Raw genomic sequence first — 14,303 nt, 5'->3', positions numbered from 1 at the left:
TCTGCCCACAGTATCCTCGGAAAGCCTTATACTCTTTTGATTCTGAAGTCATTGCTTAAAATCCTCTAAGGAAGAGGACATGCATGTGCAAAACACTCTAAATTCTGTTTTCTGGAGAGTTTGTACTGCATGGTCCGATAGAGTATAGACTCTCCATAAGACTGAATGAAGAGTGCAGTGGTCTTGTGCTGGCCTGCCTCAAAAGATTTTGATTAGCATTTCAGCTTTTTGTGGACGATATTTTTGGAAAATTGCAGACAGGTTAGTATAAGACTTGAAGGGAGGGCTTGAGGTGGGGGACACTACAATATATTACGCTTAAATCATGTTTACAGAAGTGTGCAAGCAGTAGAGCCCTGCACAGGTACTTTCAGCTTTAATGTTCTAAATATGCAAATTCTAATAATGCAAAGCTAAATGTATGTGAAAACAAATGGTTGGTCTATTTCCATATAAATGGTGAGTATAACAACCAGTTAGGCACTTTATACTGTTGTAGACACAAACCTTTCAGTGCTGCACAGTTTCTCTTCATTAGGTATGACACAAGATGATTACTACAATCATTTTAAAGGTCATTTGGGCAGTTATCATTGAGTTGATTCTCCATAGGCACTTATTAACATTGAATAATATTCAGGCGAACAAAATAAAATCTGCAATGATGAACCTTTTTGAATTCCACCTAATTAACACTTCTGTGTATGGGGTACAGACCAAGGCATCTAGAAGCTAGTACAAAATGAGCTGAGCGAGGTTCAACCTGTAGATATTACTAATGATTTATGAAATCTAAGGCTACTTTTACACTGGGGCGTTGGGTGCGTCGGCGGTAAAGCGCCACTATTTTACGTCAATTACGCGGTGCTATTTGGCCGCTAGCGGGGTGCTTTTACCCCCTGCTAGTGGCTGAGAAAGGGTTAAAACCACTGCAAAGCGCTGCTGCAGCAGCGCTATGCCAGCGGTATAGCCACGCTGCCCATTCACTTCAATGGGCAGGAGCAGCGAAGGAGCGGTATACACACCGCTCCTTCACCGCTCCAAAGATGCTGCTAGCCGGACTTTTTTTACCATCCTGCTAGCGCATCGCTCCAGTGTGAAAGCTCTCGGGGCTTTCACATTGGAGAGACAGCATTTCTGTGGGTCTAAGGCAAAAAATGTAGATAAGGCCCACAACAACAAAATCAGTTTTACCTTTCAAATTAAATTAGGTATCCAATAAATTGATCAAAAGAAAAGATGAACTTTTCCTCCAGTTTTTAATAGGTAGCTCAACTGGAAATGATTTATGAAACAAGACTAAAAGAAAACCAAAGCAAAAATTGGCCTTTACCAATCTCAACAAATCTGGTGTCATGTTTCAAATCAAAGAATTTGATTACAAATAAGTTCCATCCTGTTTACTGCACATGTATCTGTTAATAGGAAATTGTGATCACACAGTTAGTATTACACAAGCTGACGAAGGAGGCGTGCCAAAGCCTCAGAAACGCGTTCTGATTGGCTACCACATCGGTGTGTGCGGTTCCCCAGTGTGACTGCTCTGAATACCTCCACGCCGAACAACCCAGCTGGCATCCCTCCGAGATCCCAACGAGGCTTCAGCTCCCTGCTGACACCAGGTGATCGCGGCTCTACAACATCAATTTCTGCCTTCAATGCTGGACGGGGTAAGCCCCCCACTTACTGAGCACTATGTGAGTGTGCAAGATTTTGCCACACAGCTTGTTATTTATCATTAAAACCCGTTTATGCGGCAAAATACTGCCCTGGCACTTCTTCGTTTTTTTCTTTCCGTCTACATTTCATTATACAGAGTGGTTGGAAATTGAAAAATGTCCCCAAATGCTTTTATATCCACTGAGATAAGTGATGCCTCCCCTTCTCCCCTCCCTGATTCATGACAAGAAACATGAACTCGTAGATGAACTTTGTTTTTGGTGTGATTTGCAGACCAAGGAACATTATGGCATTTCCTTCTGAGGTCAGTGGGCACTCTTCTGGTGCCAAGATTTATACTGTTTGTTTTACACCATATGCAACAGAATGACGATAGTATGAGAATGGGGTCTACAGCAAGTATTGGTGGATCTTTAAGGTCGGGGACCTTATCATGTCCGCTATTGCACAACAATAACGTTACAGTAAAAACTTGGATTGCGAGCATAATTTGTTCCGGAAACATGCTTGTAATCTAAAGCACTTGTATATCAAAGCAAATTTCCCCATAAGAAATAATGGAAACTCAAATGATTCATTCCTCAACCATTTATTGATAAATCATTCAGTTTATAGTCCATATAAAAAGATTATAGCAAGGGGATTAGAAGCAAAATCCAGCAGGGGCTAGAGAGTATAAAAGAGAAGAGAGGCAGCTCTAAGGGTAGCATCATGGTTACATTTAATGAAGGTACAACCTTTAGCAACTCACATGGATGATAATTTAAAGAGGCGCATCTAAGTATGTAGGCATCCGGGGTAAAGCTGTCTGCAATCGTGACCGGGAAAACTACCCTGCAGTAGAGTGATTGGAAAGTGAGGTTTGAACCACTTGTGGAGCGCAGGTCTATATATGGACAGCTTTACCCCGTACGCCTGCATACTTAGATGTGTCTGTTTTAATCATCAACCATGTGAGTTGCTAAATGTTGTACCTTCATTAAATGTAACTGTATAGCTACACTTGGAGGCACCTCTCTTCTGTTTTATACTCAGTTGTGACGTGACGCTACTTGTATATCAAGACATCGCTTGTATATCAAGTCAAATTTTATTAAAAAAATGTTGCTTGTTTTACAAAACGCTCTCAAACCAAGTTACTCTCAAACCAAGGTTTTACTGTACTCGCAGCATATAGTATAACGTAGCCTTTCTATTTTTATTTAACATAGGCTCCAATTTTTACACTGTGATATCATCAATATATATAATCTATATACAGTCAATTCTATCTTGTTCATTAATATAAAGTCTGGGTATACAATGTTTATATGAAATATAATTAAATTTATGTGGGTCTGCTCTGTGCTCAAGTAAAATTACACAAGCCCTCGTTTTTATAATCAGATCGGCTGCTCTTCAGTATTTTTTCCTAAATAAATCTCTTATATGTTAAATCTTACAGTTGCAAGATGACATTTCTGCATTGTAGTTGTCTCTTTTATTCCTCCTATTTTACGGTGCTGTGAACTATCATTGATCCATATGAAAATGCTTAGTATTGCTTCTAATTCCTTTTCTTATAGCTGCTGAACTGTAAAGATGAAAAAGCATTTTATTGCTGTCAAGTTTCTATTTGTTAATAATACCGCTATATATATATATATATATATATATATATATATATATATATATATATATATATATATATATATATATATATATATATATATAACCTGTCTGAGGTCACTATGATTTCTTTTCTTAATATAAATATCAAAATAATGGAGCCAATAACCTATACTAAATCAAACTGCTTAGCTAGGGCTTTTTTTCAGCAGGAACATGGAGGAAAGCAGTTCTGGCACCTCCATCACTGAATATATGTTATGGCACGGTGTGCTGGAGGGTCTATTGATGCTTGCTGCTGGGAGATGAATTGTTGCTGGGGAATCTGTTGTTGTAGGTGGCTGGCTTTTGTTCCTGCGGTTCCTATTGTTTCTGGTGGGGGATCTTATTTTGCAGGGGGGTCATTGTCACTGGGAGGGATCTACTGCTGTAGGAGGGGTCTATTGTTGCTTGCTGCTATAGGGCATATTTAAACTGGCATGGGTCTATTGTTGCTTGGGGGGCATATTGAAGCTGGCATGGGTCTATTGTTGCTGAGGGGGTTGTTGTGGGCAGGGTCTATTGTTGCTGGGGGGTCTTTTGTAGCTTTCTGGCAGGGATCTATATTACTGCTTTTCTTGTTATCATTAAAGTGTTACTAAACCCAGGACCATGCTTTCTCTATATCTAGTCTCCCACAGTGCACAGAATATGAAAATTCTATAATTTTAGTAAAAATAGACTGCTAAATACCTTTTCTCATCAGCAGTATATAGCAGTCTTATGACTTCTATCAGCGTCTGGTTAAAGCTTGTTTTCATTCTCATCTGACTGTCCTATGAGGCTTCAGAACCCCTGACCCTTTGTCTGGACAGTGCTGATTGGCCCTGGGCTGATTACATGCACCCTCCTAAGAAAAAAAAACTCTCTAGTAATACACACCAAACTGAGCATGTTTAGAGTGCCCCCAAGGCTCTGTTCTATCAGGTGATGAATTGGGGACAGTTGAATAGTGTATAGATTGTTTAGTGGGGAGCCTTCCCTGCCAGCAGAACACAGTGCTCACTGCTGGCGGCTATAGCCGCCAGCAGTGATGGCATGAAAAAAATCTGACAGGTTGGTTGTACTGAAATCCATCAATGGATTGGCTTTAGTACAACTAGCCTGCCCATAGATCAGGGATCCTCAAACTACAGCCCTCCAGCTGTTGCGGAACTACACATCCCATGAGGCATTGTAAAACTCTGACATTCACAGACATTACTAGGCATGATGGGAATTGTAGTTCCTGAACAACTGGAGGGCCATAGTTTGAAGACCCCTGCCATAGATAGATCAAATTCTGGCCAGTTTAGCAGGTTTATGCAAAATGGTGTTGTCTATTGAAACCAATTAGATTATCTATTTCATTATCTCATACTACACTCTGAATGTGGATGGTATGATCAGGTTACTATGGACAACAAGAGCATGACTTCCTTCAGATAGTTTTAGGCAGGCCATACATGGTTAGAATCTCGACCAGTTCAGCAGGAACTGTCCAAGATTCAAACCATGTATGGGCAGGCTGAATGTACCAAGTTGATCGATCATTTAACTTGGGTACAATCAGCATGCCGGGTTTTACCTGCGATTATCACTAGCGGCTATCAATAATCACTAGTCTTCTTCCAGCGGGGATGGCTTCTCCCACTCTCCGCGGCAGGAGACAGCATTGATGGGGGAATGGAACAAATTTCTTTCCTGCCTCCTGCGGTTGCAGAAAAAGAAATTTGCTCTGTGTATGGCCGGCTTTATATTTTCTTTTCATGGTTCTAGAAGACTGCTTGGTACCTGTTAAATTGGCCATACGCAGCTTGAATTTGGGTCGATTTCTGCTGAATCGGATGAAAATTAAGCTATAGGTGGTCCTGTCATCACCACTCAGCTCAGTAAACTTTGATTGAGAAAATCAAAGGAGCCGAGTGGAAAATAGCTGAATTAGCACCCAATTAGATGCAGTTAATGTTCAAGTATTCAGACAGTTGTGTGTGCCGACTGTCAGAATGCAATAGGCAGCAGATGGTTATCCTCCATTCATGCTGTTTAGCAGGGTGGGACAAGTATTGTGTGTATGGCTAGTCTTAGTCAGTCTTTAGTGCATAAGACCAGAAGTGGCTGGTAAGAATGTTTAACAATTGAAAAGCTTGGTGATGAATGTTAGTATAGCTATTGTTTGAACGTGCATTGGAATATACTACATATAGTTTTAAGGGTTATTTTAGAATATATTTACTTGCACATGTCTGCTTATATAATTGAAATAACATTTTAGATGTATTTTCTAGTGTATAAAGATTACATTTTCTGATGAATAAACATTTATATTTGCTACTGAAATTACATTGTTGCATGTTTCACATGCAGTAAAACCTTGGTTTGAGAGTAACTTGGTTTGAGAGCGTTTCAAGACAAGCAAAATTTTAAAATACATTTTGACTTGATATACAAGCGATGTCTTGATATACAAGTAGTGTCATGTCACAACTGAGTATAAAAGAGAAGAGAGGCGCCTCAAAGTGTAGCAATATGGTTACATTTAATGTAGGTACAAAATTTAGCAATTCACATGGATGGTTGATGATTAAAACAGGCACATCATATGCCCTGTACACACGATAGGATTTTCCGATGGAAAATGTGTGATAGGACCTTGTTGTCGGAATTTCCGACCGTGTGTGGGCTCCATCACACTTTTTCCATAGGAATTTCCGACACACAAAGTTTGAGAGCTTGCTAAAAAATTTTCCAAAAACAAAATCCGTTGTCGGAAATTCCGATCGTATGTACACAAATCCGACATACAAAGTGCCACGCATGCTCAGAATAAATTAAGACACGAAAGCTATTGGCTACTGACCCGCTTATAGTCCCAACGTACGTGTTTTACGTCACCGCGTTCAGGCCGATCGGATTTTCCGACAACTTTGTGTGACCGTGTGTATGCAAGACAAGTTTGAGCCAACATCCGTCGGAAAAAATCCTAGGATTTTGTTGTCGGAATGTCCGATCAATGTCCGACCGTGTGTACAGGGCATAAGTATGCAGGCATCCGGGATAAAGCTGTTTGCATAGACCATCCTCCTCACCGCCATCAATGCTGTCCCTTCCACGCTGCGCTCCATGAGCGGTTCAAGCCTTGCTTTCAGATTGCTCTACTGCAGGGTAGTCTTCCCGGTCACGATTACAGACTGACAGCGGTGAAAGTCAGCGGTGCGGGGATGGTCTATATGGACAGCCTTACCCCGGATGCCTGCATACTTAGATGTGCCTCTTTTAATCATCAAACATGTGAGTTGCTAAATATTGTACCTTCATCAAATGTAACCATATGGCTACACTTAAAGGTGCCTCTCTTCTCTTTTATACTCTGTAGCTCCTGCTGGATTTTGCTTCCTGTCCCCTTGCGGAGGCTGCCATTTGTGGATGGACATTTTATGGTTATCACATTGCTATAATCTTTTTATATGGACTATAAACTGAAGAACTTATGAATAAATGGTTGTGGAATGAATCATTTGAGTTTGCATTATTTCTTATGGGGGAATTTGCTTTGATATACAAGAGCTTTGGATTACATGCATGTTTCTGGAACAAATTATGCTCGCAATCCAAGGTTTGACTGTATTTACATGAGATCTAAGTGAAAGTTAACTGTGGTATAACAATGTGTTGCAGTTGGCTGCAATAAGCAGTTGTGCTACAGAATGTGCAAAAAGTTTTTTGACATTATTATTATTATATTTTTTTTTTTTTGCTGAGCTATATTTGTGCCATGTCACACCACCCGATTTGTAGCAGAGATATTAACCAGCTATAGATGTCTGCTTATTTCCTCCGGCAATTTGTAGCTGGATACAGTGCTGCTGTTATAAATGACTACAATGCTTCTCCATGCAACTACAAATCACTGGTGTGCTATGGTCATCCACAGCTGTGTTGAATAATATTATTAGCTAATGAAGCCGGGTGATGATGACTCTGTAGCTAGCTTAAAATGCTGCAGTAACGCCTGGTACTCATAATGAGATTATCGAATGAATTATCATCTGTTTTTTGCTTTTTTTTTACATGCTAATCTCATAGCCATAGAATAGATCGAATAAAAATGTGGAAGTTATGTGTTGTAGTGTATTTGTATTGTATTTTAGAACGACAACTGTACTAATCAAATGAAAATCGTACAATCTAGAAAAAAATTTGTGCTTGTCCCATCAGATAATTTTGCATGAATTGTCATGATTGGCTCTCGAAAGCTGTGTACAAATGATCAGATTATCGTACGACTGATTCGAAATCGGTATTTTTCATACAATTTTCTAATTGTGTGTACGGGCCATAAGTCGCTTAGCGACTGAGCAAAAAATCAGTGGAATTGTTGCGACACAGACTTCTCATTGGCTGCAATTTCATTTTTTCCTAGCAAACAAAATGCTAAGCAGAGTGATTCTGTAGTTACTGCAAATCACTGCTACATATATCACTCATATGATATAGGCTATTACTGGCACAGTGCACCTAACCCTTGTGCAGCCAATTCAGAATGGTGTGGTTTAGTGCAAATGTTATTAGTTATGTAGATTACATATTGATTTAGAATACTTCACTGCTAACAATGTTTTAGGAATGTGTTGGAAACATTTGGAATAACAGTTTAATGTTAGAGTTACTTTGCAGACATGAAGGTTATTGGATATATTGTGTGAATTCTGCGCTCTGTGCTGCGTATGTGGAGACAAAGGAATTGACATAATCTTTTCCCTATAATATTATTACGGTATGTATTTAATGTCTTTAATTTATTACAGCAACTACAACAGCTTAGCCCCTGTTCACATCTATGTGATTTGAAACACTTTTCTAGAAGTGCTTCAACACTCTACGTGAGGATTGTCATATACTATGGTTCCCATTAACACCTGATCCTCATGTCTTTTGATGCTGCATCAGCTTATACGGGGCAGAATTGCGAGTTTTTTGACCCTAGAGACTTCAAAAGGAGATCCTGAAAAATGGCAGAAAATACACACAATATGCATTTTTTTCGCACAGTTTCTTGCCTTCTCCTTCTCCTAGTAACTAGTTTCCATTGGTTGAAAAAAAAAACAAAAAAAACGCTCAAGCTTAAAAATGCCAGAAAAACTTGTGTACAAAGGTGCATACAAAAACAGTCCAAAAACCATTGTGGAAGCACACATTTTACAGCCACTACAACAGCTTAGCCCTGGTTTACACCTGGGCGATTTGAAGCACTTTACTAGAAGTTTGAGGATTCTTACATCTTATGGTGCCCATTAATACCCAAACCTGGTTTCACTTGAAGTTACATCAGCTTCTGTTCGGCAGAGTTGCATGTTTTTTGTCTCTATAGACTTCAAAAGGAGATGCTTGAAAAATACACACAATATGCGTTTTTTGCACAATTTCTTGCCCTCTCCTTCTAGTAACTAGTTTCCATTGGCTCAAACAAAAACGCTTAAACCTCAAAACACCTGAAAAAACATGTGTACAAAGGTGCATACAAAAAAAAATCAGTCCGAAAACCTTTGAGGAAGCTCAAGTGTGAACCTTAGTGAAAGAGACAGGACTGTGCAGTGTTTCAATGGCAATTGCATTCCATATATGTGTAGTGTTGGCTGTGCACTCTCCCATTATAATGGGTACCAAACACAGCATGGTTACAATTAATGGACTCTAATACAGCAGTGGTTTTATACATCCTCTACTGAATGTTATATATAAATAACTAAGCAGGCTAGGGTGACATTGCTAACTTAGCAAAAGTCTTTCACAGTCGTGACATTGTTGGTGGTGGTGGATCTCTTTGCCTGGGGACCAGAGACCTTCAAGAGCCCTTCAAGTGTCCACTGCTCAATCAAGCCGTGTCCTAATTCTCTCCATATAAAACAAAGGGAGGCCTTTACCTTTAATGCCATTAAAGGTGCAAACCCTGGATACTTTCTCTTCCCTGAAAATAATAGAATTTATCTGAAAATTTTGAAGACCTAAGAGTTACATTTTTATTAATGATCATATTAAAGCAAGCCCCGGAGGAATTAAATCTACTGTCAGTTTCTTATCTTAAAATAGCATAATTTAAATTTAATAATTTGCTTACTAGGCAGTATATGCATTTAGATGTAAATTAGACTTGCACAAAAGATTACAGAGTCTTGATTGTAGATGCGTTGAAGGTTTAACTCTTATTTGGAGCTGTTTTTATGGAATATGTAAAAAACTAATAGTAGTTTAACAATTATATTTGTTGCAAAGTTATTATAAGAGAACTCCAATATGCCATATGTACATCTGTGCTGATAGCCTAGCTTAACCAAAAGGTCATTTCAGCTAGTTATATTTTTTCTAAATAAAAAACGTTTTTGAGTTGTCTTCCTTTTTAGTATACCACACCTCTTGGCGGCTCTTAATTTAGGAATTAAAATGTTTTTGCTCTCATGAACCTCTAGGAACTTCCTTTTCTGTGCTTGTAGGTTTCAAACATGATACAATTACAGAAACGTGCACAAACACAGCTTGGCATCCAATGATCTAAAAACAGGACAAACCCAAAAACAATCACAGGAATTCGATAAAGCATTAGGACCACTTTTCTGGTAGTATGGCACTCTAAAATGTCCTGCATCAGATCCAGAATTCCCTGCCACCAGTTTTGGTAACTTTTCCCAAGTGTGTGGCAGATTCAGGTAGATCTTAATTGATTACTGCATAAAATGTATTTACGGAACAACTTCACTAAGATAATTTTAAAATAAACTACATGTGTGAACACATAGAAAATCCACAATGTACTGTATTTTTAAATAATTTACAATTTTTTAAAAAAAATGTCAAATATTGTATGGGATCATGACTCCAACATTCAAAGACCTGTATTGAACTCAAATGAAGTTTAGAGACTTAGCAAACAGACCTTTCACTGAGCTGATAAATATGATGAATCTGTGTTTACTCCAATCATCTAATCATGAGCAAGTGAAAAAATGTACTTTTTCTAAAATTGCCCTTAAACATGATTGGGTATTTAGAGTAACCACAATATCAACTTATTTACTAAGTTTAGTAAATATCCACTTTGCAAAGTAAACGATCTCTATTTCTTAAAACAGCCTAAAGGACTAAGACCAATTTCACATGAGTGGTCCTATCAGGTCCCCCTGTCTGTTTTTTGAGGAGGACCCTCCATTCTCCTCTATGGGCAGCCTGATATAAAAGGACTTGTGTCCGTTTACACCCGGCTACCTCCGATCTGATCCAATCTGGCAAAATAAACAGAAGGGGATTTGTTCCCCTCCATCAGGCCAGATCGGAGGGCAGTCGTTTACATCTGACTTCCCATAGAGCAGAGCGAACTGTGTCCATGTCTGCTCTGCAAGAAGACACAGACCTGTCATCCAGCCACTCCACACAGTTCAGCAGGGGATCAGCACTTTTCAGAAGGCATTTGACAGGCTACTGGGAGGTGATATATTGCCTCCTCTCAATCTGGTTTAACCCTGTGTACATTGCACGTGATTGCAGGGCAGTTGCAGTGCAGTCCCATTGACCTGAATGGGATGCGTTTGGTGGTGTTAGTGCCCGCTGAGTGCAACTAGGGGTATCATTTTTGTCACAGCTGCAAAGCAAAGCATCATGGCTATGGCATGTGTACAACCTCCTCCACCCCCAACTCTGGCCCAACCACCTGTTTTTACCGCTCTCTGAGTGCAAATGTTAGCAAGGCCTTACAGTCAGAGCAGGTAGTATGTGACACTCTTCTTCAGCAGATTTTCAGTCTCCAACATCATCACCTATAATCATGCCTGCAGTTTCTGACTATCTCCTTTATTATGTCTGCAGTTTCTGACAGTCTTCTTTACCATCACATATACAGAATATTATGTGCTGCCCCTTGCTGCTTTCAGGGGCTGCAGTTCAATGTATATAATGTATTATTTTCTAACTGGAGGATCTCTGTGAAGTAGAATTCCACGGAAATTACAAAACTACCCTCGCAGTGGGGTTCCCTCTGCACTACAAAAGTTAAATGTTTATTGGTGTCATGTCATCACATACAATGCAGGACCATCAGGGCAAAAAATACCATTTACCTTTGCAGTGCAGGGGAGCCCCACTGCAAGGTTCCTTTTGTCATTTCCGTGGAGTTCAAATTAAGGCCCCATGCACACAGCGCGTTTTTACAGCCACTTTTTCCTTGGGTCAGAACTAGCTTTGCAGCTTGTTTTTCTATTGCCCCATGTGCATAGGGCCTTAGAGTTGACAAACTTTTTTTTTTTGTACATCATTTATACCATAGCTATTTTTTTTTCAACCACTTGACTTCCGGAAGATTTTACCCCTTTCATGACCGAGCCATTTTTTGCAGTTTGGCACTGCGCTATTTAAACTAGTAATTGCACGGCCATGCAATGTTGTATGCAAACAAAATTCAGATAATTTTTTCACATAAATAGAGCTTTTGGTGGCATTTGATTACTACTGGGTTTTTTTATCTTGTGCGATATAAATGAAAAAAGACCCAAAATTTTGAAAAAAACAAACAATATTTTTTACTTTATGCTACAAAACATCTAATTTCTTCATACAAAATGTACTCTGCTATATGTCCTTGGTAAATAAAATCCCAATAAGTGTATATTAATTGGTTTGTGTGAAGTTATAGCGACTACAAACTATGGTATGTACCCTGGAATTTTTATTCTTTTTTTATACTACTAAAGGAAGTGATCAGCAACTTATAATAGGAGTGTGGCGGGAAATCTGACACTAACTGATGCCGGGGGGAACTGACTTACTGCCACTGACATCACCAGTGGCACTAAAGCCTAGCAAACACAGGCTGAATGTCGTGCAGAATCGGCTGGTTCAAAGAAACCAGCTGACATTCGGCCCATGTGTACTGCAGACAGTCCAACAGAAGCCCGCTATTCGGCCGGCTTCTGTCGAAGGGGCATGACCCCACTGTGGCTGCGTTTGATGGGCACATTGGCTGCATTTGATGGGCACAAGTGGCTGCATATTACGGGCACAAGTGGCTGCAATTGATGGGCACAGTGGCTGCATATGATGGGCACAGTTGCTGCATATGATGGGTACATTGGCAGCATTTGATGGGCACAATGGCTGCATTTGATGGGCACAATGGTTGCACTTGATGGGCACAATGGTTGCACTTGATGGGCACAGTGAGGCTGCAATTGATGGGGGGTTCAGTATTTTTCAGTTTGTTTGCGCCCCCCCCCAAAAACAAAATTTTGAGCACCAGTTGCCACTGGGTTAAGGTCTAGGGTGATCAAGGGGTTAAATGTGGTCCTAACTATGTGAATTATGTGTAAAGTGTGCTGATTTTACTTATAGGTTTCTAAGTTTCTCATCCCTGCATAGAGTTGAATGTGTCTGCAGAGCAATGTGTAGTCCATATTGGGGTGAGCAGGAAAGGGTGGCTACATTCACATACACAAGCATGGAGAACAAACGTAGCCACCCTAGTACAGGAAGTCTGAAAATGGCAAAAAAAAGCTTGTATTTGAGAGATGAAACAAAGCAAAAGAGAGATAAAGGGTACAGTAAATTCTACTTATATTTAAATATATTACATTTATTTTATTTGATAAAAAAATGTGAGTCTAGTGTAATTTTTACTGTTATGTAACACGCAAGTGCAAATTTGAATCCCTGCACAGCGTTGTCATTAGTGTCACATTTATAGCACCAGTCTTTTACAGGGACTCACATTAAAGCTGATCACCCCCCACTATGAGAGGTACTGAGGATTGTTTGTACATCTACAGTATAACTAGCCGCATCTGCAGTCCTAGAGCAGAGGTAGTGTCAGGTCATTTTCTGATCTGCTGAAATCAATAGATGGAAGAACTGTGCATACCTCATTTACTACAGGGATCAGCTTCTATCAATAAGATGCTAATGAAGGGCTCGCTGTGCAGTCTTCATTTGCATTCTTTCTGGTAAACATTCTGAATCGTATCATGCTAACTAGGGGCAGATTTCAGTATCATCATCAATAAATAACCAATATGTGATTATTAGTGAGAACACAAGGAAAGGAAGGTGGGAACCAGGGGACAGTGGCTGATGTTGGCCCCATAACGATCCCACCCTAAATGGCTGGACTATACCAGTACAGATAAATAATAATAATATGTATATTAATTTGGATGATGGTACGGTTTAAGACTTCTTATCCTTGACTATCTGAGGCTATACTCACAATCTGTGATTATTAGTGAGAAGTTTAAACCAATTGCAGAAACATGTTTAGTGGGCTGGTTCACAATACTGCAATGTCAGAGATCGGATGTGATTCGCAGCGCACTGCAGTGAAAATCACATGCGATCTCTGTGCGATGCGATTTCAGCCATAAAGATCATATGGCTGAATTTGCATCAAACTCGCACAGGACCCTTTTTTTTTGTCCGCAGCAGAATCGGATTGCATGGGTGTTCACACCATGCGATCCAATTCCTGTCTGAGTTTGCAGACCGCATGCGATGCGGGAACTCGCATTGGATTCACAGGGTTCCCGCATCGCTGCAGTGTAATCCGGCCCTAAGGTGACTTTATAATTTCTTCATTTTTAGGGCTCACTCACACAGGCCTAGGTATATTTTCTTTTCAGAATGTAGGATCTTGCTGGCAGAGCCCCTCCACGAAATCCGCACCTAAACTTTGTACATTTAGATGTGTCTATGTGCAAACAATGATTCTGGTGGCTTTACACGTTTACATGTGTACACATACCAAATCTGCAAATGTATATGGCCCCCGACACAGGTGTGCTATACTTCTTTGTATGCTGCTAGCATCGTTTGTAGACACAGCTGTGTGTATCACTCCATTGATTCTTATAGTGCTGCATTTATATGTGTACAAAACTAGAAGCTGTATGCATCTAAACGCAGCATTTTTTTTTATGCCTGTGTGAATGAGCCCTTCATTGAGATGTCTTGTCCCAACTGTT

At 39.8% G+C, this 14,303-nt stretch overlaps 1 protein-coding gene across 5 annotated transcripts in view; it reads left to right on the top strand.

The window, feature by feature from the left end:
* Positions 1 to 14,303, top strand: part of FGF13 (fibroblast growth factor 13) — a 577,206-nt gene that overhangs the window by 196,708 nt on the left and 366,195 nt on the right. The gene's annotated exons all lie outside the window — the stretch shown is intronic.

This window comes from Aquarana catesbeiana, linkage group LG09 (assembly GCF_042186555.1).
Source record: "Aquarana catesbeiana isolate 2022-GZ linkage group LG09, ASM4218655v1, whole genome shotgun sequence".
Taxonomy (NCBI): Eukaryota; Metazoa; Chordata; class Amphibia; order Anura; family Ranidae; genus Aquarana; species Aquarana catesbeiana.
Note: the sequence above shows the minus strand (reverse complement) of the source record. Positions and strands in the feature narration are given on the sequence as shown.